This window comes from Dipodomys merriami, unplaced genomic scaffold, assembly GCF_024711535.1.
Source record: "Dipodomys merriami isolate MVZ:Mamm:240054 unplaced genomic scaffold, mDipMer1.0.p SCAF_136, whole genome shotgun sequence".
Classification (NCBI taxonomy): domain Eukaryota; kingdom Metazoa; phylum Chordata; class Mammalia; order Rodentia; family Heteromyidae; genus Dipodomys; species Dipodomys merriami.
The window spans coordinates 1,381,496-1,386,723 of NW_027202671.1; positions in this window are offsets into that span (position 1 = coordinate 1,381,496).

Genomic DNA, 5,228 nt, shown 5'->3' on the forward strand with positions numbered 1-5,228 from the left:
TGGTAGAGCACTAGCCTTGAGCTGAAGAGCTGAGAGACAGTGCCCAGGCCCAGGGTTCAGGCACCATGACTGGAAAAAAAAAAAGAGTCTCAAAAGTTTGGATTTGCTATTCTAGGTGATGAGAACTCAATGCAAATCCCTAAGCAGAGGAGTGATGCAAATTGATTTGTGAAGCTAGCAGATTACACTAAAGATAGCAGGAAAGATGGGATTGGGACAGTAGGAAGACCCAGTGGTAGAGAAATGGTTTAAGAAACTTGCAAAAATTCTGGCATGAGAGGATCAGGATGCGGATTTGGGAATAGGAAGTAGACCATGAATCTCTAAATGAGATTTTGTGATCCTGACAGAGAAAATAGTTATGGATGCACATGGAGATGTCCCTGGAATTAAACAACAGAGGTTTGGGGTGTATTTAATTATTAATTTTTTCTTATTTATTTATAAATTGTTACTATAAAGGAGATATACAGAGGTGTTACAGTTACATATGTCAGGTAAGAAATACATTTTTTGGATAGTTTCACCCCTTCCCTTACTCTCACCTCGTTTTTCTCTCCCATCCCCACCTACAAGTTGTATAGTTAATTTTCAACAATGTCTAGTGAGTACTATTGCTGAATTTGTTCACTTTTTGTCCCTCCATTTCTGTACCCCTGTTACCTTCTCAAAGGCAGATACATGAACAAACAAGACAAAAAGAAAACAAAAACAAAAATAAAAAACAAAAAGCCTCTTGTTTCCATTTCCTGGAGTGCATTTTGATAAATATTATTTTATATGATCAGAAGCACATAGACATTGTGCCTTTGTGTTCCTTCCCTAGGAATATCCTCTTTTATTCTTTTTTTTTTTTTCTGGACCTGGGACTTGAACTTAGGCCTGGTGCTGTCTCTGAGCTTTTTTGCTCAAAGTTACCAGTCTACCACTGTGAGACACAGCTCCATTTTCAGCTTTTTTTGGTAGTTAACTGGAGAGAAGAGTCTCACAGTTTCCTGTCTAGGCTGGATCTGAACCATGATCTTCAGATTTCAGCCTCCTAAGTAGTCAGAATTACAGGTGTAAGCCACCAGTGCCCAGTGAGGCTTCAGGTTTTAACAACACTTCTTTCCATTGCCTTTTGTTTATTTTGTGTGAGTTTAGTTATGTCTTAATTTTCTGGAGGGTGGAACTATGGTTATATTTCCAAGGCTTAACAAAGTGGCGGAGCACATGAGGCCCTCATGCTTGCTGAATGGCAGAGTGAATGGATAAGATGAAAACAAGTGCCACATAGCATCTTTGCTTTGTTCCACGTGGGAAACAAATGTCCAGCGCAGAGCAAAGATGAGAGAGTAATGAAGAAGAAGTCTAGGAGAAAAGACCTAAAATCTGTGTGGCAGGGGCTGGGAAGATGGCTCAGTGGTAGAGCGCTTGCCTTGCATGCCTGAGGCCCTGGGTTCGATTCCTCAGCACCACATAAGCAAAAAAGAAAAAAGCCGGAAGTGGCACTGTGGCTCAAGTGGTAGAGCGCTAGCCTTGAGCTGAAGAGCTGAGGGACAGCGCCCAGGCCCAGAGTTCGGGCCCCACGACCGGACCAAAAAAAAAAAAAAAAAAAAAAAAAAAAAAAAAAAATAAAATCTGTGTGGCAATATCTTTATAAGCATTTCATAGAAGCTGTGCCCTTCCAGGATTACAAGACACATACAGAGCTTATGAAAATGCACATTGCTGCAAACTGGTGTCCTGTAATCCTAGCTACTCAAGAGGCTGAGATCTGAGGATTGAGACTAGAAGTCAGGCCATGTAAATAAATCCATGAGACTCTTCTTTCCAATTAGCCACTAAAAAAACACTAAAAAATTAGAAATGGAGATGGGGCTCAAATGGTAGAGCTTTGAGTAAAAGAGCCAAGGGAGAACATGAGGATGTGAGTTCAAGCCCTAGAACCAACAACAAAAAAAAAAAAAAGAAAGAAAAGAAAAAAGAAAAAGAAAATAAAGCAAAGCAAAGCAAAAAAAAAAAATGTGCAGTGTCCATTGTGAGCAGCGAGTGGTGATTGGTGGGACTGCTCAGCTCACTTTCTGATAAGTATATATATGCGTATTTCAACCTGAATTCCTCCTTTGGCCAAAGTTTTGGCAATTTAGTTAAATTTCAACTAAATATTATTTGACTGAACTATTCCCTAATAACTTAGGAGGCTAGAGACTGTGAGTCCTCTTTGGCTGGCCACTTCCAATAGCTTGGATGGATATTGTTTCCCCAGGGCAAAGTAAAATCCCCAGGGCTTGAGCAAGAGTGGTATTAACTGAAATAAGAGTGATTTGATAAAGATGTACGGTCCCCAAGGGAAGAGAAGAGTCAGGCATCTCAGCAATTCACTTAACTCCTTTTTCAAACAGGCCCAAGTAGATAAATGCTTGAGTCTAGTGTGAAATTGTATTTTTCATTGCAACTAGGAAGACTGCAAGTTCCAGAAAACTGGAAAAGACAGATGAACCTTACCCTACATGGCATTGCTTACCAACACTCATTGAACTCCAACCACACAGCCAGGGTGTGTACAACCACTCCCATCCTAACAGGAAGACTCTTAGATTCCAAGGCAAAATGTCAAGCCCAGGGTCACATCTCTAGGTAAGAGCAGGAAAATCAGGCCTTTTTTAGGAGGCCTCCACAGCCTGGAGTTGTCTACCTTTTATATCTTCATCCAAAATGCAAGGCAGTTTGCATTTTAAAAAGTATACTTACTCAGGATTTAGTCACTAGAAAGAGAACCAGAGAGATTGGTACCTGGCATATTGTAGTTTCTAAGTGTGAAGGTAGATGATAACTAGATGGTCTTTCTTGTTAGAACCAGATAAAAATTAGAAGCAGGGAGTTATGAAGTTGTGGACCTGTATATGCTTGATATAAACAGTTTCACATCTTTCTTTCTTTCTTTCTTTCTTTCTTTCTTTCTTTCTTTCTTTCTTTCTTTCTTTCTTTCTTTCTTTCTTTCTTTCTTTCTTTCTTTCTTTCTCTTTCTCTCTTTCTTTCTCTCTTTCTCTCTCTCTTTCTCTCTTTCTTTCTCTCTTTCTCTCTTTCTCTCTTTCTCTCTTTTCTGTCATGAGGCCTGAACTCTGGGTCTGGGCGCTGTCTCTCAGCTCTTCAGATCAAGGTTAGCGCCCTACCACTTTGAGTCACAACACCACTTCCAGCTTTTTCTGCTTATGTGGTGCTGAGGAATCGAACCCAGGGTGTCATGCATGCAAGGCAAGCACTCTACCACTGAGCCACCTTCCCAGCCCCCTCACATGTACTTTCTAAAAGCTCTAGAAATATTTTTCTCATTCTACATGAATGAATACTTGGAGCATCTTGCACATACATACAAATTTATGAGGTCAGAGTTTGTCCTTGCCCCTTTTTAAGATGGAAATGGTTCAGACAAGGTGATCTGGATAGAACATTTGCCCAAGTGTTCATAATAAATTGTTAATGCTTTTGGATTTTCCTTATCCAAAAGGATCAATAAATCCTTCCCCTTTAAAATCTTCCTTTTCCCTCATGAGCCATAGAATCCAGTATTATATTTTACTATCGAATCCAGATTGCAATGTACTGCTACTCCTTAGTTTAATTGCTTGTTTTATTGTTAGTCCTGGGACTTATGTGTATGTAGGTGGGGAGAGGAACTGGGGCTTAAACTTGGGGCCTTGTGCTCTCGCTTGGATTTTTGGCTCACAGATGGGTGCTTTGCCACTTGAGTCATGCCTCTCATTTTGGATTTTTTTGCTAGTGAATTGGAGCCTCACAGATTTGTCTGCCAAAGCTCGAGCTAGCTTTGAATCATGATTTTCAGACCTCAGCTTCCTGAATAGCTAGGATTATGGGGGTGAGCCACTAAGCACTTCTATTTCTTGACCTTGTTTCTGTCTCCACACAGAAGTAGCACATACCACTCTATTCTTCCCAGTATACACTCCCCTCCTCTAATCTTCATGAATGTATATCAGAACCAAATGATGGTGGTCACATAATCATAGAAAGAGGCTTGAGTCTGCTTTATAAGGAAAACAAAAAACAAAGCCATGATCAGCAAGCTTCTGTACTTGATTAGTAAGCATGGCCATAGTCATTCCTGGAGAAGGCGCTGCTGATGAGGTTGAGTGTTAGTGTTGGGGGGCTACCTTGGGCACCCCAGTATTTCTCCTGGGTCCTTACTTACCTACTTCTCTATCTCATTTGGAAATGTCCCACCTGTCCTGCAGGCTGGTTACCATCTTCTCCATTCAAGTCTCCACCAATCAACTCTGCACCCCAGCGTAGAATACTCCTCTGAAACTCAACAGAGAGTAACAAAGACTGCCTCTCATTGTACCTTATTCTGTTCACAGACACAAAATGTTACATATGGAATACTGCTGCCAATATCTTCAGTGATTTCTTGAGGAGGGTCCCCATCCCCTATTCTCACCTCCATTCCCAATCTCATAAGAAATTCACATAAGAAATACACATTGTGATCAATTGAGAGGAGTGAAGGATGGATAGCCACATTTATGTCACACATTCCAGAATAAAAGTCCAGAGCGTTTCTGAGCACAATATATCTAGAGCCAGGACTTTGAACATCCTTTATTGATCACCCAGGTTTTTAAAGTTTCAGTCAGGAAGTTTCAGAGGTTTGCCAAGCTGTGTTCCTCTCAAGAGGCAACTCTGATGAGCCCTTGATGTCTCTGAGAGGATTGACATCTATTCCTAAAGAGCAAGACTGGAGTTCTTAGGTACTGGAAACACCTCTTTTTCCCCAGGGGGGAAGTTTTAAGCATAAGGAGGCTAGGGAGTGGGCAACTGTTTTCAACTTTCCTGAAATTTATCACTCTGAACATGAAAGGTGACCAAAATATAGAGATCAAAAGGCTTAAATTTGCTTTCATGGATGCCTGTAAGCGATCAAAGACTTTATGACTTCAGTCTCCAAGTTCCAGTGTTTTAGGCTTTTATTGCCCAAACCAAGACTATTTCACTTCACAATCATCTTAGCACAGCAAGCCCTTTGAGTTGACTCCTCACCTACATCCTTCCTAAGAAAATACCAATCTTGTCCATAACTAGCAGTATAGGAGGTTTCTAGTTATTCCATGTCCTTGCCAACACGTATTATTGTCCCATCTGTTTTATTAGAGCTATCCTAATGGATGAGAAGTATATTTCGCTAGTGGCTGGTGGTGTTGAGCATCTTTTTATGTGTTTGTTTGACA